Source organism: Lagenorhynchus albirostris, chromosome 1, assembly GCF_949774975.1.
Source record: "Lagenorhynchus albirostris chromosome 1, mLagAlb1.1, whole genome shotgun sequence".
Taxonomy (NCBI): Eukaryota; Metazoa; Chordata; class Mammalia; order Artiodactyla; family Delphinidae; genus Lagenorhynchus; species Lagenorhynchus albirostris.
Window position 1 is genome coordinate 62,993,152 of NC_083095.1, and position 23,900 is coordinate 63,017,051.

At 36.4% G+C, this 23,900-nt stretch overlaps 1 protein-coding gene and 1 pseudogene across 2 annotated transcripts in view; one reads left to right on the forward strand and one right to left on the reverse strand.

Moving 5' to 3' along the window:
• RALGAPA1 (Ral GTPase activating protein catalytic subunit alpha 1) overlaps nucleotides 1-23,900 on the forward strand; it is a 220,947-nt gene that overhangs the window by 2,454 nt on the left and 194,593 nt on the right. The gene's annotated exons all lie outside the window — the stretch shown is intronic.
• LOC132530504 (E3 ubiquitin-protein ligase RING1-like) lies at nucleotides 8,798-10,819 on the reverse strand (annotated as a pseudogene).

Genomic DNA, 23,900 nt, shown 5'->3' on the forward strand with positions numbered 1-23,900 from the left:
GAGGACTTTGTGCTTTCAGATACTCCCTGCCCCGTGAGTGGAGGAGGTCCATACGGAGAGATTACTGCACTCATTTTAGAACAGTAATTCTCAACCAGGGACAGTTTTGCTCCCCTGGGGACAGTGAGAATGTCTGGAGACACTTCTGGTTTTCACAATTGGAGAGAGGTGCTACTGGCATCTAGTGGGTAGCAGGTATGCTGCTAAACATCTTGAAACGCACAGGATAATCCCTCACAACAATATTCTAGCTTCAGATGTCAATGGTGCTGAGGTAAACCTTGTCAAAATATAGAACAAAAACAGTTGGACCTCCAAATCCTGCACTTGGTTCGAACATATTAATTAATTGAATAAAATATTCTGTATCTTTAAGTGGTTACAGTTACTTTGTTTGAAATATGATTAATGTGATTCCTAAGAAAATGAGTGGGAGAGAGTAGAATGGCAAAGACTGAAAGGTGTCTTAGAGTTCTCCCATTTTGCAGATGGGAGAGCCGCTTCAGATCCTTTTTGCAAGTTAAGTGCAGGTTTTACATAAAGTAAACTCTGTGAGGAAACTAGTTTGCAGAATAATGGGGCATCGCCAATTACACAGGATTTTGACTTTTGTTTGGTCCCATCTAAACTGTATTTTTAACCTTTAAATGGAACTGCCATTCACCCAGGGTATTTATAGAATTCAGTGCATCCCAATATATGAGAACGTAATTTAAATATCTGGTGTAAGCCTTTGTCCTGGCATGTGTTCCCGCTAAAGGGCAATTCCAGATGAATTTATAGAACTTGGAGGATTTAGATTTAAATCTACTGTGTTTATTGATATTGCTGTGTGTTTGATTTTTAGGAACTGGAAGTTAGAATTATTAAAAAATAGAAATAAGGCCTTGTCTAGTTGCTGAAGTTTCATGTTGACCTCTCCCCCTGCCCCCTCTGTTTTTTGGGTTTTTTTTTTACAATTAATGGCCTTAAGATAATGATAGTAAGTTAGCACGTAACTTGGTATCTAACTAAATGGCTAACATAATTCTCGGCATGAAGTGGATATTGAGTAAATGTTATTGATAATTTTCTTGTATGGCAAGGTAACAGTTCAGTCTTCTTAACTTAAAAAAAAAGATAAGTGCTTATTAGCTAATAAATATATTGATTATTGTTGGATCATTCTTTTTAGTAGCTTTATTGAGGTGTAATTGACAGAAAATAAATCACACATATTTAAAGCATATAATTGAATGCTTTTTCAAAAATTGAAGTACAGGTGATATACAATATTATATAAGTTACAGGTATAAAATACAGTGATTCACAATTTTTAAAGGTTATACTCCATTTATAGTTATAAAATATTGGCTATATTCTCCACGTTGTACAATATATCCTTTTAGCTTATTTTATAAGCTAAACTACTATTTTATAGTAGTTTGTACCTCTTAATCCCCTACCCCTATATTGTACCTCCCCCCTTCCCTCTCCCCACTGGTGACTACTAGTTTGTTCTCTATATCTGTGAGGCTGCTGTTTTTGTTATATTCACTGTTTTCTTGTATTTTTTAGATTCCACATATAAGTGATATCATACAGTATTTGTCTTTCTTTGACTTATTTCACTTAGTGTAATACCCTCCAAGTCCACCCATGTTGCTACAAATGGCCATATTTCATTCTTTTTTGTGGCTAAGTAGCATTCCATTGTGTATATACACCAATATCTTCTTTATCCTTTCATCCATTGATGGACACTTAGGTTGTTTCCATTGTAAATAATGCTGCTATGAACATTGGGGTAATTGAGTACATACATATACATATACATATTTTTGACATACATATACCTTGTGAAGCCATCATGACAATCAAGATTAGGAACATAGACAATCAAGAAAATAAATATATCTGTAACCTCCCAAAGTTTCCTTTTGCCCCTTTGTAATCCCTTCCTCTCACCCTTCCTTGCCTGCCATCCTACCCCTTCCCTGGGCAACCACTGATCTGCTCTCCTCTACATTAGTTTGTATTTTATATATATATGGAATTAACAGTATTTACTCTTTTTTGATTGGTTTCTTCTACTCAGCATACTTTGAAATTCCTCTATTTGTTTTGTGGTGGTGTGTCTATAGTACTTTGCTCTTATTGCTGAGTAATATTCCATTGTATGGATATGTTATAATTTGATTATCCCATTCACATGTTGATGGACATGTGGGTTTTCAGTTTTGGACTATTCCGTATAAAACTGCTGTGAGATGTACGTGTTATATAGATATATGCTTTCTTTTCTCTTGGAATAAATACTTAGGAATGGCATGGATGGATCCTATGGCAGTTGTGTGTTTCTTTTTAGAAGCTGATATACTGTTTTCTGTATTTTTACCATTTTACATCCTTACAAGCAGTGTGTGAGAGTTCTAGTTCCTCCACAAATGCACCAACACCACTTGGTATGGTATTTCTTTCTCTTGTCAGCCACTATAATAAGTTATGTAGTGGATATAATTAGTGTTTCCCTGATATCTAATAACATTGAGCTTCTTTTCATGTGCTTAATTTGCCATTGTATAACTTCTTTGATGAAATCGAGTTCACATCTTTCACCTATTTTTAAATTGAGTTTTTTGCTTTCTTATTTAGTTTTGAAAATTCTGTATATATTCTGGATACAAGTACTTTATCAGATACATGATTTGCAAAGATTTTTTTTTCCCCCAGTCTTTGGATGTCTTTTAATTCTATTATTTTCTTAGAAGGAGTAGGAATTCTTAATTTTGATAAAGTCAATGTATCAAGTTTTTCTTTTATGGTTCATGCTTTTGGTGTTGTATCTGAAATCTTTGCCCAAAGTCAAGGTCACAAAAATTTTCTCCTATGTTTTCTTCTAGAGTTTTAAAATTTTAGGATCTATATTTAGGTCTGTGATCCATCTTGAGTGAACTCTGCAAATATGGTTTGAGGTATGGATTGAAGTTTATTTTTTTGCATATGGATATCCAAATTTTCCAGCACCATTTGTTGAAAATGACTGCCCTTTCTCCACTGAATTGCCTTTGTACTTTTTCCAAAACTCAGTTTTCTATATATGTATGGTTCTATTTTGGGACTCTGTTTTGTTCTGGTGATCTGTTTGTCTGTGTTGATGCCTGTACCACAGTGGCTTTTTTTGTTGTTACCGTAACTTGATAATAAATCTTGAAATTAGATGGTGTTGTCCCTCCAACTTTGTTCTTCTTTTTCAAAGGTTTGTGTTTTTTTTGGAGTGGTGGGAGGGAGCTATGCCAGGTCCTTTACCTTCCTGTATGGGTTTTAAAATTAGCTTGTCAGTTTCTCATAAATAAATAAACAAACAAACAAATTCTTGCTGGGGTTTTGATCGGGATTGTGATGAATTTGTAGGTCACTTTGGGAAAAATTGACAATATTGAATTCTCTGACTCATGAACAAGGTATGTTTCTTCATTTTATATAGGGCTTCTTTAATTTCTCTAGCAGCATTTTATACTTTTTAATCTACAGGTCTTACACATCTTTTGTCACTTATCCCTAAATATTTTCTACTTTTGATACCATTGTAAATGATATCTTCATGACCATTTTTAAAAAAAATTTATTTTATTTATTTTATTTTTGGCTGCGTTGGGTTTTCGTTGCTGCACGCGGGCTTTTCTCTAGTTGTGGTAAGTGGGGGCCACTCTTCGTTGTGGTACGTGGGCATCTCATTGAGGTGGCCTCTCTTGTTGCCGAGTACAGACTCTAGATGCGTGGGCTCAGTAGTTGTGGCTTGCGGGCTCTAGAACTCAGGCTCAGTAGTTGTGGCGCATGGGCTTAATTGCTCTGCGGCATGTGGGATCTTCCCAGACCAGGGATCGAATCCGTGTGCCCCGCACTTGCAGGCAGACTCTTAACCACTGCACCACCGGGGAAGCCTCTTCATGACTATTTCTGATTGCTAGTAAAAGGAAATGCAGTTGATTTTCGTATATTGAGCTTGTATCCTGAAACCTTGCTAAACGCGCTTATTAGTATTTTATAGATTTCATGGGATTTTTTGTTTTTTACATACATGATCTCATTGTCTGTGAATAAAGATGGTCTTGCTTCTTTTTAACCTGGATGCCTTTATATCTTTTTCTTGTCTTGAACTTATTGGAATCTCTAGCACAGTGTAGAATAGAAGTGGTGAGAGTGGACATCCTTGTCTTTTTCTTGATCTTAAGGGTAAAGTGATCAGTTTTTTACCATACAATATGATGTTAATTGTAGGTTTTTATAGATGCCCTTTGTCATGTTGAGAAAGTTTTATTCTCTTTCTAGTTTGCTGAGAGTTTTCATCAAGAATAGATATTAGATATGTCAAATGCTTTTTCTGTTTCTATTGAGGTTAACAGGTTTTTAAATTTTTTTTCATTCTGTTAATGTGATAAATTATAGTCATGGATTTTCAAGTGTTAAATCAACTCTGCAATCCTCTGCAAACCTAAGTTGATTGTGATATGTCATTTTTATATATTGTTGGATTTGATACTCTAAAACATTTGTAATTTTGTAATTATGTTTATGAGGGATATTGGTCTGTACTTTTCTTGTAATGTTTTTGCTTTTTTATAACAGGTAATGTTAGCCTCATAATATTAATTGAGAAGCATTCCTTTCTTTTCAGTTTTCTGGAATTGTTCATGTAAAATTGGTATTTTTTTTCCTTAAATGTTTGGTAGAATTCACCAGTGAAGCCATCTAGATATGGAGTTTTCTTTGAGGGAAGGTTTTTAACTACTTTAATAGAGGGCTGTTCAGGTTATCTGTTTCTTCTTGAGAGAACATTGGTAGTTTGTATCGTTCAAGGGATTTTCCGATTTCATATAAGTTGTCAAATTTATAGGTATAAAGTTGTTTATAATGCTCCGTTATTGTCCTTTGATATCTATAGAATCTGTGATGATGTCACCCCTCTTATTCCTAATTTGTCTTTCTTTCCTGATCACTCTGGCTGGAGGCTTATCTCTTTTATTGATCGTCTAGAAGGACCAGTTTGTGGCTTCATTGATTTTTCTCTGTTTTTCTGTTTTTATTTCATTGATTTCTGCTTTGGTCTTTATTATTCCCTTTTTCTGCTTAGTCTTAGTTTAATTTGCTCTTTTTGTAGCCTCTTAAAGTGTAAACTGAGGTTACTGATTTGAGACCTTTTTCTGTCTAATGTAGGCATTTGGTGATATAAATTTTCCCCTAAACAGCATCCCACAAATTATGGTATTTTGTATTTTCATTTACAGCTAGGTCCAAAATGCGTTCTAACTCCCCTTTTGATTTCTTCTTTGATCCATACAAGTGTGTTTTTTAGCTTCAAATATTGGTGGATTATCCTGATATCTTTCTGTTATTGATTTCTAATTTGATTTGATTATAGTCAGAAAACATATGTTTTATGACTTGAATTCTTTAAAATTTATCGAAATTTGACAGTCAGGAATATGTTTTAACTTGATGGATGTTCCATATTCGCTTGAAAACAGTATATATTCTGCTTTTGGTGGGTTGAGTGTTTGAAAAATGTCAGGATAAGTTGTTTGATAGTATTGTTCAGGTCTCCTATATCCTTGCTGAATTTGTCTCCTTATTTTTACAAATTATTGATGGGGGGACTGAAATTTCTGACTGTAATTGGGGGGGTTTGTCTGTTTCTTTTTGAGTTCTATCAGATTTTGCTTCATGTATTTTGAAGCTCTGTTATTAGGTGTCTAAACATTTAGGGTTATTATTTCCTCTTGATAAATTGAGTTCTTTAGCATTATGAAATGATATCTTTAACCTTGGTAATAGTCTTTGCTCTGGAATCTACTTTGATAGTAATATATAGACTTCTGCTTTCATTGACTAGTATATATTTTCCTGTCTTTTTAATCTATTTGTTTCTTTATATAAAGTGGATTTCTTGGTGGCAGTATATATTTGAGTCTTAATTTTTATTCTAATCTAAGAATCTCGGCCTTTGAATTGAGATGTTGGATGACTTTTTTTTCTTTGTCACTGTGCTATTCATTATATCCCCAGAACTTATTTATCTTATAACTAAAAATTTATACCTTTTCACTCTCTTCACCCATTTTCCCCACCCCTACCTCCTGCCTCAACCACCATTCTGTTCTCTGTTTCTATGAGTTTGCTGTCTTTAAATTTCACATATAAACGAGATCATACAATATTTGTCTTTCTCTGTCTTATTTCACTTAGCATGATGCCCTCAAAGTCTACCTATGCTGTAGCAAATGACAGGATTTTCTTCTTTTTTTTGACTGAATAATATTCCTTTGTATGGACATACACATGTCCATACAAATGAGTATATATCACATTTTCTTTATCTATTCATCTGTTGCCAGACACTTAGGTTGTTTCCATGTCTTGGCTGTTGTAAATAATGCTGCACTGAACATGGGAGTGCAGATATCTCTTCAAAGTAGTGGTTTCATCTCCTTTGGGTATATACCCAGAAGTAGAATTGCTGGATCATGTGGTAGTTCTATGGTTAATTTTTTTTAAAAAAATTATTTATTTATTTTTGGCTGTGTTGGGTCTTCAGTGCTGTGTGTGGGCTTTCTCTAGTTGCGGCAAGTGGGGGCTACTCTTCATTGTGGTGCGTGGGCTTCTCATTGCGGTGGCTTCTCTTTTTGCGGAGCACAGGCTCTAGGCATGTGGGCTTCAGTAGTTGTGGTGTGTGGGCTCACTAGTTGTGGCTTGTGGGCTCTAGAGCGCAGGCTCAGTAGTTGTGGCATGTGAGCTTAGTTGCTCCGTGGCATGTGGGATCTCCCTGGACCAGGGATTGAACCTGTGTCCTCTGCATTGGCAGGTGGATTCTTAACCACTGCGTCACAAGGTAAGTTCCCCTTTTTTTTTTTTTAACATTTTTTTAAATTTCTTGGCCACGCCGCCTGAGGGGGGATCTTAGTTTCCCAACCAGGGATCAAACCCATGCCCCCTGCAGTGGTAGCGTGGAGTCTTAACCACTGGACTGCCAGGAAAGTCCCTCTATTGTTAACTTTTTGAGGAACCTTTATACTATTTTTCATAGTGACTGGACAAATTTACATTTCCACACAACTGATTTTTGTATGTTGATTTTGTATTGTGTAATTGTACTGAATTCATTTATTAGTCTGATAGTTTTCTAGTGGAGTCTTTAGGGTTTTCTGTATTATAAGATCATGTCATGTGCAAATAGAAACAGGTATACTTCTTCCTTTCAGATTTTGGTGGCTTTTATTTTTTCTTTTTCTTGCCTCTTTGGCCAAATTGCTCTGGCTAGGACTTCCAATACTGTGTTGAATAGGAGTGATGAGAGTGGGCACCTTGCTCTTTCAGCTTTTCACCATTGAATATGATGTTAGCTGTAGGCTTGTCATATATGACCTTTATTATGTGGCAGTACATTCCCTCTATACCCAGTTTGTTGAGAGTATTTATTATGAATGTGATGTTGAGTTTTTTTAAAATGCTTTTTCTGTATCTGTTGAGATGATCATATGACTTTTAACCTTCATTTTGTTAATCTGTGAATCACATTGGTTAATTTGTGATGTTTGAACCATTCTTGCATGCCTGGAATAAATCCCGCTTAATCATGGTTATGATCCTTTTAATATATTGTTGCGTTTGGTTTGCCAATGTTTTGTTAAGGATCTATGTTTTCCAGGTATATTGGCCTGTAACGTTCTTTTCTTTTCTTTTTTTTTTTCTTTCTCTGTAATGATTTTGTCTGGTTATGTTATCAGGGTAATGCTAGCTTTGCAAAATGAGTTTGGAAGTACTCCCTCTGTTTCCATTATATGGAAAAGAGTTTGAGAAGGATTGGTATGAATTCTTTAAATGTTTGGCAGAATTCACCAGTGAAGCCATCTGGTTCTGGACATTTCTTTGTTAGGAGGTTTTTGATTACCGATTTAGTCTCATTACTTGTAATTGTTCATTTCAGATTCAGACCAATAACTTGCCATTTAGATCTGGATGACATACATTTAAAGTCATTATTGATTTGTTTGAGTTTGATTTAAGTTTGTGTCTGTTATCTTGCTGTTTTCTATTTGGCTTATCTTTTCTTAGTTTTCTGTTTTCCCTTTTTTTATATTAGTTGAATACATTTATGATTTTTTAAATTTGTCTTATTAGCTATAATCTTTTATTTTAGTTGTTGTTATATGATTTATAGTATGATTTATATATCTTCAACTTCTCAGAGTCTACTTACTATTAAGTGATATTCTACCACTTCCTGTGTTGTGTAAGAACTTTACAGAGTGTACTTTAATTTCTCTTCCCAGCCTTTATACTTTTCTGGTCATACATTCACTTATATTGATACATGTTGTAAACCCTGTAATTGTTTTGTCTAAGCAAGCAGTTATCTTTTAGATACTTTTAAATAATGAGGAAAAAGATATATATTTACCCATGTGGTACCATTTTGAGCGCTCTTCATTCCTTTGCAGAGATGGGTATTTCCAGCCAGCCAGCATCATTTTGTTTTTGTTGGAAGGATTTCCTTTAACATTTGTTTTGTAATGATGGTCTGCTGGTGATGGATCCCTTATGCTTTTGTTTATGTTAAAAAGTCTTTATTTTTCCTTCTTTTTTGAAAGATGTTTTGCTACGATTAGAATTCTTGGTTGATGGCTTTTTTCCTTTGTCCTTGAAAGATTTTACTCCACTGTTTTTTTGCTTGCATTGTTTCTGATAAGAAGTCTGCTGTTATCTTTTTTTTTTTTTTCCCTCCCCGAAGAGGAAAAAAAGCAAATTTGTTGTTGTTGGTAGAAGGGCATGAAGGGAAGGGCTCTTCACCCTTCCCAACATCTTGCATGGATGGGAGGTTGGGGGCAACAGAAAAGTCAGTAGATGGGGGCGCAGGCCCCACTCTGTACAATATAGAAGAATCTGATATAGATAATTGTATAAAAGCCACTTGTCCTCGTTTGTGTCCTCTTGCTGGCTGGCCGGGCTGGGGGACTCTGGGGGACAAAGAAGCTGGGTGGTGGGCCAGGACTCAGGGACACCCCATGGTCCCCATCCTCTGGCTGTCCCCTTGCGGGGTTACTTTGGATCCTTGGTGAGGGCATAGCAGAGCTCCAGTGGTTGGGACACTTTCCAGAACTTCTCATTCAGCAGCTCCAGGGTCAGCGAGCCATTCAGTGTCATGAAAGCTCCACCCCCGGGGGCGATGTAGATGGTATACTGCTTTTCGCTGACACCCTCCAGACTGGGCAAGGCAGGCTCTTCAGAGCAGTCACCTCCTCTGGCACCCCCACCCTCCCCACCTCCCCCATCAGGTCCTCCAGTGTCAGAGGCGCCCCCTCCAGGCCCTCCTGGCTCCCCTGCCTCTTGCTGATGCCTCCGTTCGAGGGCCGTGCGCAGGGCCAAGTACTTGGAGAGATGGTCCACTGTGGCATTCCCAGTTGTCTTCACATACCTAGTTTGGCAGTATTCTCCCTTCTCCACGAGCAGAGGGTGGGGCCGGAACACGAGCTCAGTTTCTCCACCTGGCTCTGGGGGACTGGAAGCCCCAGGAGGGCTTGGTGGGGGGCAAGGTTCCTCCTCCCAGGGTCCCTCCCTGGTCACCAGAGTCTTCAGAACCGGCACCTCCACCCACCCCACCAGTGCCACCTCCCTCTGTCCCTACACTGCTCCCCCGGTGCCTCCTCTATGGGGTCGCTTGGGAGCAGGGCTTGGGGCACAGTCAGGGGCAGAGTCTGAGCTCACGTCCTCTCCACCCCCCTCTCCCTCCCCCGGTTCTCATTCCTCCTGACTTATTGTTGTGGTCTGATCTGACCCAGGCATCCGCCATCTCACATGCTGGGCCCTGTGCATGGCCTGCATGCGCAGCCCCTCCTCAGTGCTGGAGCTCAGCACCTGCTGGTTGTGCAGGTGGCTGAGGCGGATGAGCACCCTGTCTTGGTGGGCCTCATAGTCCTCCCGGCTGGGGTAGATCTTAGAGATCAGAGCATCGAAGTTGGGGTCTGGCCACAGAGACCGCTTGGATACCAGCTTCTTTCCGCAGGTAGGGCACTCCTTGTTCCCGCTGCGCAGGGCCGTGACAGTGCAATCAGAGCAGAATCGGTGGAGGCACTCCTTGGTTGTCATCGTATTCTTTAGCATGTCCAGGCAGATGGGGCATATGACCTCTGAATGCAGCGACCGAGGGGAAACTGCAATCTCTGTGCCATCCATGATGGCTTCCTGGAGGTGTCGATGAGTGGAAAGGCAGTGGGTGGGTTGGGGGGAAAGGGGTTTTAGAAACAAGTGGTCCATGAACTTGGAGTCTTGAGAAATACAGTGAGATGTCAGAATTTGGGTACCTCCCGTTGTCCACTTGAGGAAATTGGGAATTCTAAGAGTAGGAGCTTTGGAATAGGAGGATCTGAGATTTGGTGATAGGCCTAGGGATGGGCATGGCATAGATTTTCCATCTGTGGAAGACTTACTTGGTCAACAGAATTTCTTACAGTGCAGTCCTGGTACTACCTATATAAGAATCCTCTAGGATGCATGTTAAAAATGAAGATTCTAGGGTCCCATCCCATTACTGTATCACAATGTTACAGGTAGGGGCGAGAGGGAATTCCATTTTTAATAAACTCTGAAGGTGAGTCTTACATGCACTGACCCATCATGCGGAACTGAGGAGCGGCGAAGGTAATTTCAAACTGTTTACTATCTTTCAAATGAAGATAGTAATACTTGCTCTACCTCTCTGGCACATCTGAGGGGTCCGGTGGAGCTCATACAGACTCAGTTCCCACGTTTTGCTTTCATTCTGGGCATTCGTCAGCGTCGTCATGGTGACCGGGCACAGACCCCCGCCACGAGGCCTCCGCCGCCGGGGAGGAGGAGAGGTAGGCAGTCTCCAGCCGTCTGCGCTCCCACCACCACAGCGCCTCTCCCGGTGCCCGGGCTCCCCGGCCGAGTTCACTCGGTCCGCAGCCGCTGCTTAGACAGCAGCTCTCGCCACCGCCGCCGCCATGGCCCGGGCGCTGGGGCCCTAGGTCTGCTGTAATCTTTATCTTACTCTGTATGTATGTATGTGTGTATATATATATATATATATATATATATATATAAAATTTATATATATATATAATTTATATATATATAGTTTATATATATATATAATTTATATATATATAATTAGTTTTTTTGGATGCTTTTAAGATTTTCTCTTCATCATTGGTTTTGAGCAGTTTGATTATGATGTGCCATGGTGCAGTTTTCTCAATATTTCTTGCCATGGGGTTCATCAAGATTCTTAGATTTGTGGGTTTAGAGTTTTCATAAAGTTTGGAAAATTTTGGGACATTTCCTCCCAGTTATTTCTCCCCTCCCTACTTTTATTTATTTATTCTTTTATTTATTTCATTTATTAGTATATTAAAAAGTATTAATATCAGGTTCATATATTAGGAAGTATTATTAGTATATTGGAGGGACTCATAGCTTTTGGAAAAGAACTGATATTCTTTTCATTTTTTTAGATTCTTTCTTCTGTTTTATCTTGAGTAGTTCCTATTTCTACTCTTCAAATTCACTAGTCTCTTCTGCTACATGCAATCTGCCATTAATCCCACTAGTTTATTTTTCATCTCAGATGTAGTTTTTATCTAGTTCATTTTGTGTGTGTGTGTGTATAAAATTATATTGTCTGTATATCTTCTTAGCTTCTTGAACATGTGGAATACAAGTAAAATAACTTAATATCCTCTGCTCATTCTAACATCTCTATCTATTCTGGGTCAGTTCCATCAGTTGATTATTCTTCTCGTCCTGGGTTGTTTTCTTGCCTCTTTGTATGCTGAGTAATCTTTGGATGTCTCATATTTGAATTTTACCTTCTTAGCTTCTGGATATTTTTGTATTCCTGTAAATTCTTGAGCTTTTTACTGGGATGCAGTTAAATTACTTGAAAACAGTTTAATCATTTCAGGTCTTGCTTTTAGGGTTTGTTGAGTGGATCCATCTAGGGATGATTATTACCTACTGTGAGGCAATACCTTCCTGATTATTCTATTCAGTGCCCACAGGTATGAGGGATTTTTTGTAGCCCCACTCTTGGGAACAGGTGCTGTTCCCCAGCTTATGTGAGTATCTGGTACTGTTCTCTCATATTCTCTCACATAGTACTTTTTCCTGTCTTGGGAAGTTTCCTTGCAACTATTTATGATCATACTGAAAGAGAACCCTCTCCAGTCTTCGAGGATCTCACTGTATACAGCTCTCTCCTCTTTGGTGCTCTGTCCTGTGGCCTCTAATTACCTTGGTTTCCTTGCACTATCAGCTCATTTTCTCAACTCATGGATTCCACTGGCTCTACCTGGATTCCCTTTCCTCTCACCATGGGCTGGAAACTCTTAAGACATTAAACTGGAGTAGCTGAAGGTATACCTCGTTTGTTTGCCATATGTCAGGAATGACTTTCCTTATCTGATGTTCGTACCTGCTTGAAACAGACAAACAAAAGAACAAAAAAACCCCTGAAACATAAACAACAATTTTCAAGACACTGGACATCAGATGCTGATAATAAGAGGTTCTCTTAAATGAATGAGACTGAAAATTGGCTTCATACAAAGCAACTCGGCCCCCATATTTTTACTTTTTTACATTCAGAGAAGAAATTTATGATCTGTTGATTATTGATTATATCTGAAAAATATCTAATTGTTCTCCAATCTGAATATATTAATGTTTTCAGAAAGAAAATCAGATTAAAATATCTTAGAAAAAAAAAATATCTTAGAAAAAAATAACCTAGTGTTCATTAGGTATAAAAAGTAATGTATAAAAGAAACAAGTACCATATATGTTCATTAAGTAAATAACTTGAAAGTGGTGTAGATTAACTTGGAACGGATATGCCTGGAAATCTGAAAATGTGTAGGAGTCATTGTGAAGTGTAAACTGCCTATAAAAATAAACTAACTTGATATTTGAATACGTTCTTAGGATTTGATGGGCAAAGTTAGCAAGTAATCCTATATACATGTCATTAGACTCTTTATATTCTTTAATTTGTATAAACTATAGTCTTTAATTTGACTCTTACTGATTTAAAAAATTAATTTGACTTCATTGAAATGTTTTATCTTTGTGTATTTATGAAGAAGTGATTTACTGAGCAGATTATTTACATAAACAATATTACTGATTAATTTGCTTAGTAAAACAAGCTGTTTCAAAATATTGTAAGCCATTTTTGCATTAATGTTTCTTTCATTAAGGATTTTATTGCATCCAAAGAATTTTACATGGCTTATAGGACTGAATAAAATGTGGAATAGAACAATTAGTGATAAAACAAGCAACCGAAGAGCCATTACTTAAAGGTAACATTATCAGGTTCCAGAGATGAGCTGATTATAGCTATAAGGCATTGAATTTGATTCTTAGATTTCCTGGCAGCCAAAGTGAAAAGAGAAACATGTTGGGTTACAAGTTTTCAGTGTCCTAGAAAAGAAAGCATACCTTTTTCTTTCTTTCTTTCTTTCTTTCTTTTTTTTTTTGGTTAAAACATTGTTTTTTCTGGATTCTAAATTCAATCACAATTTGTATATATATGTATGTTCATATATTATTTAAAAGGATCATGCAGTAGAAATAGATTTTGGAGAGAATAGAAAAATAGGCGATTAGTATGTTTGTTAGATCTATTCTTTCTAAGATCAAATGTCTACACAATCTAAATTGTTTTCATTCTTTCTTTTTTTTCTATTTGTGTAAATGGCATCGTCATCTCCAGGTTACTAAGACATGAAACTTGCATCTTTGACAATGTGGTAGAAAAAGAAAAATAAATTTACCTTAGTCACATTATCTTCTTCAACCTCTTGTTACCCCTCTCTGGTATTTTACATTTCAGTAATACTGAATGAGACATCACTTTCTGTGATGCCTGTGCTTTTGCTTATGTTATTTACTGTACTGTCATTAATAACCCATTTCTTTTAACCTTCTTATTAAGAAAGAAAGAATAAGAGGGAGGAAGGAAGGAGGAAGAAAGAAAGAAGTATCAACAACAAAATAATAATCCCACTTATTGGATTTCAAAACTGCAGTCTGGAGCTATAACTACTATAGAAAGGAAGTAGACTTTGTATGAACTCTAAATTGAAAACTTAATATGGTTTGGATGTGTGCATTAATGCATTTTTAGAAAATACCACTATCCATTAATTATGGACCAACCATGAGTTAGGTATACTTCACGTAAGAGCAGTATTACATGAATATGAGTGATAATAAGAATTGTATTCTAGGAAGCCCGCTGGTGCAGTGAGAAAGTAGATCAGATGCTATTAAGAAGGCACCTAATACTATATTATGTAAAATGGCAATTGTATTAAAGAAAAAGCAGGGAAAGAAAATCATACTTATACCTGAAAGCCTTTACTCTTCCTTCAGTCTCAGGGGAAAATCTGTAGAGCTTTGGTGAAGTCTTCTCTTATCATCTGGTAGGTATAGGGACTTTTCCTACTTACTTCTAGTAATTTGGTTATTTATTACAGTATAATTACTTATTTGCATGCCTGTATCTTAAGCCTTCTGGAGAGTAGAAGCATGTCTCTTCAACCTCATATCCCTAGACTCAGCATAGTGCCTGGCATATGAAAGGCGCTTAGTAAATATTACGTAGTTCATGAATGAATATATTAGGTATGAGGAGAGTGAAGTTGCTCTTCTGTGAGTAACTTCCTTTCAATTAAGAATGGTAGAAAAAACGTTTAAAGTCAGTATTCTGATCAGAAAGAATCCTTGGGTTACCTGAAGGACCTGTGCAAAAAAACTGGCTCAGAATCTAAAATCTGTCCTATGTGAAACAGAAGAACAAAGAAAAACAAAAAAATGGGACATTACATGAAAAATGTTTATGGCATTATGGCAGAGGTTATGAGATAATCTTCACCATTACTGAAAGAAATCTTCATGACCCTTATATAACATCTAATTTTTTAAAAACTTATGTCTAGTGAGCACAACAGCATGTCATCTTTGAAGTATATACCACCCACTCCCCCCCCAATCTAACAGAATAAACTGACTTGTAGACAGACACAGAGGAGAAGGAGATGTGGAGATGGAACAGAATACTGAGTTTGTGGCTCTAATGTGTCACAGCAGCCACAGGAGGCTAATATAAATCTATTTGTATTTTGTACTTTTGCTTTTCCATATGAATTTGAGAATCAGCTTGTTAAATTCTGTGTATAATATTGTTAGGATTTTAAAAATTGTATTGCCTTGAATCTATAGGTTTAATTTAAAGGAGATTGACGTCTATAGTATATCTACAGTTGACCCTAGAACAGCGTGGGTGTTGGGGCACCAACCCTCCACACAGTTGAAAATCAACATGTAACTTATAGTCGGCCGTCCATATCGCTGCTTCTGCCTCCACAGATTCAACCAACTGTGGATTGTGTAGTGCTGTAGTATTTACTATTGAAAAAAATTCATGTATAAGTGGATTCGTGCAGTTCAGACCTGTCTTGTTCAAGGATCAGCTGTATTCTTCCTATCCCAAGGGGTCTCCATTTATTTAATTAGGCTTTCCTTAAAGGTTGTAAATAAAAAAATTTATATTTTTCTCTAAGAAAGATTTGCACATCTTTTTTATGGTCAAGAATAGGTACATTTAGGGACTTCCTTGGTGGTCCAGTGGTTAAGACTCTGTGCTTCCAATGCAGGGGACGCAGGTTCGATCCCTGGTCAGGGAACTAGGATCCCGCATGCTGTGCAGTGTGGGCCCCCCCGCAAAAAAAACAAAAAAGAATAGGTACATTTAAAAAGGATGTTAAATTTAAAAGGGATGACTTCTGTTTGCTGCAGAAGGAGCACATGTGACCACTTCCTTAAATGGTGGTTTAGATAAAGATTAGGAGGAAAGAATGTTCATTTGGATAAAAACATTTATAGATCACTACTTTATATCTTATAACAGAATTTGTTCTACATTATTTTGATTCTTCAGTATAAAATGGAAGGCAAATTAAGCAAATATATTTGAAATATTGGGATAAGGAAGACAACTCTTAAAACTCACAGCAAAGTTAGAAATTGTCATGAAAATGATTGGTAAATTTGCCTTTATAAAACATTTTAAATTTCTAATAGTAAAACCCATCATTAACAGAGAGAAAAGACGAACAGAACAAACGTTGCAAGAAACACTTGCAACGTTTAAAGAAGTTAATTTCCTTAATTTATGGACTGTTAAAAATTTATGAAATATGGAAAGAGATTCTCTCATACATTACTGGCTGAATCTAAATTAGAGGGCAGTTTGTTAACTGTCAGAAATTTAAATGTACATATGTATATGCTTTGAAACTAGCACTTCCATTTCTTAATATTTTTTCTTTTCTTTTTTTTTTTTTTTTGCGGTACGTGGGCCTCTCACCGCTGTGGCCTCTCCCGTTGCAGAGCACAGGCTCCGGACGCGCAGGCCCAGAGGCCATGGCCCACGGGCCCAGCCGCTCCGCGGCATATGGGATCCTCCCGGACCGGGGCACGAACCCGCGTCCCCCGCATCAGCAGGCGGACTCCCAACCACTGCGCCACCAGGGAAGCCCCTCTTTTTTTTTTTGATAAATTTATTTATTTTATTTTTGGCTGCGTTGGGTCTTTGTGCAGCCTTTCTCTAGTTGTGGTGAGCGGGGATTACTCTTCGTTGCAGTCCACAGGTTTCTCATTGCGGTGGCTTCTCTTGTTGCAGAGCATGGGCTCTGGGTGTGTGGGCTCAGTAGTTGTAGCTTGCAGGCTCTGGAGTGCAGGCTTAGTAGTTGTGGCACGTGGGCTTAGTTGCTCTGCGGCATGTGGGATCTCGCTGGACCAGGGCTCGAACCTGTGTCCCCTGCATTGGCAGGCAGATTCTTAACCACTGCGCCACCAGGGAAGTCCCTCTTAGTATTTTTTCTAAGGAAGTAAGTGGATGAGTGTGTAGGATCACTGCAGTGTTGTTTAGAATAGTGAAAAATTTGAACTAATCTAAATATTATTTGGGGGTTGATTTTAGAATTTAGGTATATTCCTTTAGTTGAACATTATGATTCTCAGGAATTGTTAGCATTCTAATAATTACTTAATAAATAATGGTTCCATCTCTTCATTATCTTTGGGAAGTTTTTAAAGAATAAACATTTTTATAGAAGCAGCTGTCATATATTGGAAATAAGAGTTAATATTTTTGAACATTTATATGTGACAGGTTCTGGACCAAGCATTTCACATGTGTTACCTGACTTAATTTTTTCAACAGACCAGTGTGGCAAATAGTAATTGATCCCCACGGAAACTTGAGTATTAAATGGCTCGTAAGCAGGGTGATATAGTGGGGAAAGTCATAATATCTGTGTTCTGATCTCAGCTGTATTATCTACTTAACACTTTATAGATACTTTGCCTGTCTGTAAAATTAAAATAGTAACATCTCAGGTATTATTGGAAGATTACATGAAAAAAATGCATTTGAAGCACAGAATTTATGGAAGAATTTAAAACATTCAAATTTTAATTGGAACCTTAAAGATGATAAAATTGAATCAGATATTATGACCTATTCAAAGTCAAGCAAAGTTTGTTTTTAAAAAATAGAGTACAAACCTCTGAATAACTTGATAATGGTCTAGATTCTGTACTTTATTTTCAGTCTTTAACCTATTAAAAATGGGTAAGTTAGAGAGAGACTTATTTAAAAGTTATATTTTGGGAAAGTAAAGAATTGAACGAATGAAAGGAAATGAAATTCATTGCTGGTATTTTATTTTGCATAAACATAAAGAAATCTTTAAATTGCATTGCTTAGCAAAATTATTCTTTGCTTCACCACCCCAAACTAAAGTAGCATAGCTAGTAAAAGGTGTATTTGTGTTACCAAAAATTTGTTGTCATTGTCTGAATTTTTTCAAATCAGTAGCTTCAAGGTTCCCAGTCTTTTTTTTTTTTCCCATCAGTTGTCCTTAGGGCCTTCTAGAGGCAAGTTGGTTGTTACTTAAGCTGCTTCTTGTAATCATGCCATTTCTTGTAAATTGTCTTTAAGAAAAATGATTATTCATCTTTGCTTCCATTTATTTCTTTGAAAATCTGAAAATTGTCTTTAAGAAAAATAAGTATTCATCTTTGCTTCTGTTTATTTCTTTAAAAATCTGAAAATAATAGATCTGAGCAACCATTTGAATAACTAACTATATATAGTGCTTTGCTAGGTTTTGGGCAACTGCAAAGGAATAAAGAAGTTGATGGTATAGTAAGAGAGTCATGTCAAATATGAAACATGTTATGAGTGTTAAAGACAGAGGATCATATATAAATGGGAGGCCTTGGAGAAAGCTTCATGAAGCTGGGTCGTTTGAGGTGTACCTTGAAAGATTATTAGAATTTCAGTAGATAGAAGTAGAAGAGCAGTTTGGGGGAAGGTAATGATAAGAGCACAGCTATGAATGCAGGAATGTTGAAGGCAGTGGTCTTCCAAGCTTTTAAAAAATAAAGATATCAGGCCTCACCCTAGAAATTACGATTTAATGGCAAGGTGAATAGAAAGGATTGAGTATGTGGGAGATAATGTGGGGAGATGATTTATGAGATTTGGTAACCAGGTTTTAATGAGAATTTAGGAAGTAGAGATTATGCCACTTCTCTGACTATATCATTCTACCTTTTGAAATCATGTTTTATTGGTGAATTCATTGCAGGAACAGATTTCTCACCTCCCGTACCAGTATCAAGGCTACTCAGTCTATATACATCAAAACCTCTGCATCATTCCTTCCCAGTCAGTACTACTCTTACTCAAAATGTAGCCTGCAGACTGGTGCTAGTTTACCGGCTGTTTATTACAGGTCTGTAACATGTTAAGTGCAGAAATTGAGGTGTTGAGAAGCTTATCTCAATTTGATAATGCTGTGACATCCAATCGTGTGATTAAGGACTTGTCTCGTTGAATAGAGTATAGACCATTCTAGGTGCTTTTCACTTTATTTTCTAGTAATTTATTGTAAGCTTTGGTTTGTGTTGAATTGGAATTTAAAAAATTTAAAAAAACTGTCCCTTTATAGATAATTTGAGAAGCATGGTCTATACAGTGTTTAAAATTAACTTCTCCCATTCTAACTCATTCTGCTTTTATCCTCTGTTGTTTTAAAGTATATTTTCTTTTCCTAGTGTAATAGTATTTACTTCCCCTTACTCATTTTAAAATATGCATATGTTTAACTATTTTCAGTATTCAGAAGGATGCCTTTGAGTTTAGGGATATGAATTGAGAAACTATTTTCTATTTTGGAGGTATAGAACTGAATCCAGAACATTAGTAGTACTGTATTTTGATTGCTTTCCTATTGTCTGACTACTCAATTAAAAAAACAAAGAAGACATTATTTTATATAATAGTTGTATACTAGGAGCTGGCTAATCTTTGGCTCTGTAAAAGTGAAGGTGGTACATTTGCTTGAAGTAAACATCTCTAATTGGTGATATAACAGTTTGCAATTTCTAGATTTAGGAAAAAAATATTTTTTCAGTCTGATTTCCATTAATTCTATTTCTTTTCAGATTAATTCTTTTCAGACTAGCCAAGAAGTTCTAGCTTTCAGATTTAGTTAGATAGGGTCTGGCAGATCTCACAAATCGGGATGTCAAGGAGTTGAATATTAGGCTGGCTAAAAGAGATAGATCAGTAAAACAGAAACCTACACCCATTAGTAGTCACTCCCCATTTCCCCTTACTCTCTAACCCTGGCAACCATTAATTTACTTCTATCTCTATGTATTTGACCACTCTAGATGTTTCATATAAATGGAATCACAAAATATGTGGTTTTTGTGTCTGGCTTCTTTCACTTAATGATGTTTTCAAGGTTCATCACTGTTTTAGCATGTAACAGTATTTCATCTCTTTTTATGGCTTAATAATAACTATGGGTATACAATATTTTATTTATCAGTTGATGGCCATTTGGGTTGTTTCCACTTTTTTACTGTTATGAATAATGATATGAACATTGGTGTGGTCATATGTTTTCAATTCTTGGGTATATACTGTTGTAGGAGTTGAATTGCTGGGTAATATGTTAATTCCATATTTACCTTTTTGAGGAATTGCCAAACCATTTCCAAAGTAGCTGCATAATTTATATTCCACCAGCAATGTATGAAGGCATTGTAATTTCCGAACACTTGTTACTGTCTGTCTTTCTGGGTATAGTCATCATAGTGGATGGGTAGTGGTATCACATTTTGATTTTGATTTGCATTTCCCTGATGGCTAATGAGGTTGAGTATCTTTTCGTGTGCTTATTAACCATTTGTATACCTCCTTTGGAGAAATGTCTATTCAAATCCTTTCCCTATTTTTAATTGGGTTATTGTTTCTTTTGTCAGATATACAATTTGCAAATATTTTCTCTTATTCTGTAGATTGTCTTTTCACTTTTTTTGTAGTGCCCTTTAAGGCAAAACAATTCTGAGTTTTGATGAAGTCCAGTTTATTTTTTATTGTTTCTTGTGAGTTTGGTGTCATATCTAAGAAACAGTTGACTAGTCCAAGATCATGTTTTCTTCTAAGAGTTTTATAGTTTTAGCTTTTACAATTAGGGCTTTGGTCCATTTTGAGTTAATTTTTGTATATGGTATGAGGTAGTGATCCTGCTTCATTCTTTTGCATATTGATAATTCAGTTGTCACAGCACCATTTGTTGAAAAAACTGTTTTTCCCCTGTTGAGTTGTCTTAATACCCTTGTTTAAAATCATTTGACCATCAGTGTAAGAGTTTATTTCTGGACTCTCAACTTTATTCCACTCATCTGTATGTTTATCCTTATAGCAGCACCACCCTATCTTGATCGCTGTAATTTGTAGTAAGCTTAGAAACTGGAAAGTGTCAGTTTTCCAGCTTTGTTCTTCTTTTTCTTCTCTTTTTTTCAGTTGACGTATTATGGTATTATTGATACATAACATTATGTTAGTTTCAGGTGTACAACATGATTTGATATTTGTATAGTTGATGTTTGTCACCAGATACATAATTACAACATTTTTCTTTTCTTGTGGTGACAACTTTTAAGATCTATTCTTAGCACTTCTCAAATATGTAATACAGTATTAACTGTAGTCACACATGCTGTACATTCCCCATGACTTATTTATTTTATAACTGGAAGCTGGTACCTTTTGATGTTCTTCTTTTTCAAGATTGTTTTGATTATTCTGGGTCCCCTGTGTTTTCCTATGAATTTTAGGATCAGCTTTTCAATTTCGACAAAAGAGCCACTTGGGATTTTGATAGAGGTTGCATTTAATCTTTAGATATATTTGGGAGAATATTGCTATCTTAACAATATTGTGTCTTCCTATCTATGAACATAGAATGTCTTTCAGTTAGTTTAGATCTTCTTTAGTCTCTTTCACTGATGTTTTATAGTTTTCAGGGTACAAATCTTACATTTCTTTTGTTAGATTTATTCCCAAGTATTTTATTCTTTTCATGCTTTGTAAATGAAGTTGTTTCCTTAATTTCACTTTGAATTATTCATTGGTGGTGGGTAAAAAGGCAATTGATTTTGTATATTCATCTTGTATTCTTCAACCTAGCTGAACTTGTTTATTAACTTGTATAGATTTCTGTGTGTGTATTCCTTAGAATTTTTTATATACAAAATCATACCATTTGTGAATAGAGATGTAATGCTTCTCACTTTATAGTGTATATGGTTTTTATTTATTTTCGTGTCTAATTTCTTTGGCTAGAACTTCCTGTACAGTGTTGAATAAAAGTGGCAAAAGCAGACATCCTTGTCTTGTTCATGTTTTTAAGGGTAGAACTTTTGGTCTTTTACCAGTCAGTATGAAGTTAGGTGTGGGTTTTTCATAGATGCCCTTCATCAGTTTGAGGACATTACTTTTTATTCCTAACTTTTTGAGTTTCTTTATCATTAAGGGAAGTTGACTATCGTCAGGTACTTTTTCTGTGTCTGTTGAGACTATCACGTAGGTTTTGACCTTTTTATTAATATGGTGTATTGCATTGATTGATTTTTGTATGTTGAACTGACCTTGCATTCTGGGATAAATCCTACTTGGTCATTATGTATAATTCTTTTAATATATTGCCATATTCAGTTTTCTAGTATTCTGTTGAGGATTTTTGTGTCTTTATTCATAAGGAATATGGGTCTGTAGTTTTCTTTTCTTGTAATGATTTTGTCTGATTTTGGAATGAGGGTAACACTGGCCTCACTGATACAGTTTGAAAGTGTTCTCTTCTTTATTCTTTGGAAGAGTTGATAGAATTCACCTATGAAGCCATTTGGGCCTGGACTTTTCTTTGAGGTCAATTTTCTTTATTACTCAGTCCTTCTTTTTACTTTTTATAGATCTATTCAGATTTTCTATTTCTTCTTGGGTCAGTTTTGGTAGTTCATTTTATGTCTTTTCTTTGAATTTGTCCATTCCATATAGGTTACCTAACTTGCTAACAACAAATGCTCATAGTATCCCCTTAAGATATTTTCTATTACTGTAAGATTGGTAGTAATGTTCTCTTTTCCAGATTAGTAATTTGAATCATATCTCTCTTTATATTGGATAGTCTAGCCAAAGATTTATCAATGTTGTTATCTTTTCAAAGAACTAATTTTGGTTTCATTGATTCCTTGGTATTGTTTTTCTTTTCTCTATTTTACTTATCTCCATTCTAATCTTTATTATTTCCTTTCTTCCGCATGCTTTTGCTTTTTGTTTTCTAGTTTTTTAAAGTGGAACATTAGGTTATTGATTTTGAGACCTGCATCAAGGTGTTTATTAAAGCTATAAATTTACCTCTAAGCACTGTTTTAGTGGGGTGCCATATATTTGGTATGTTGTTTTTTCATTTACAGGTCAAAGTGTTTTTTACAGTGGATTTGAGTTACTATCTAGAATCCTTTCATTTCATCTTGATGGACTCACTTTAGTAATTTTTATAGGGCAGACCTGTTAGCAACAAATTCTCTCAGTTTTGGTGTACCTAGGGATGCCTTAATTTTGCCTTAATTTTTGAGGACAGTTTTGCTGGGTATAGAATTCCTGGTTGCCAGGTGTTTTCTTTAAGCTCATTGACTATGTCATCTCAGTGACTTCTGGCCTTCCTGTTTTCTGATGACAAATCAGATATTTTTCTTAGTGAGGCTTTCTTGTTAAGTGATGTGTTGCTTCTCTCTTGGTGCTCTCAAGATTCTTTTTGTTGTTATCTTTTGACAGTTTTGTTATGATGTGCTTAGATACGGGTCTCTGAGTTTATTCTACTTCTAATTTATTGAGTTTCTTAAATGTCCACATAAATGTTTTTCATGAAACTTGGAAAAATTTCAGCCATTATTTCTTGAAATTTTTCTGTCTCTTTCTCTCTTTTCTCTCCTGGGTCTCCTGTTGTATGTGTATTGCTGCATTTGATGGTGACTCAGAAGTCTCTGAGGCTCTGTTCATTTTTCTTCATTATTGTTAAATTCTGTTCATGAGACTGGATAATCTCAACTAACTTAATCTTTTGAGTTTGCTAATTTTTTTATTTTGCCAGTCCAGATGTGCTATTGAGCTTTTAGTGAACTTTTCATTTTGTATTGTACTTTTAAACTCTTTTTTTTTTTTTTGCGGTACGCGGGCCTCTCACGGTTGTGGCCTCTCCCGTTGCGGAGCACAGGCTCTGGACACGCAGGCTCAGCGGCCATGGCTCACGGGCCCAGCCGCTCCGTGGCATGTGGGATCCTCCCAGACCGGGGCACGAACCCATGTCCCCTGTATCGGCAGGTGGACTCTCAACCACTGTGCCACCAGGGAAGCCCTAAACTCTTTTTTTTAAACATAATTTCTACCTCATTATTGATATCCTCTCCTTGGT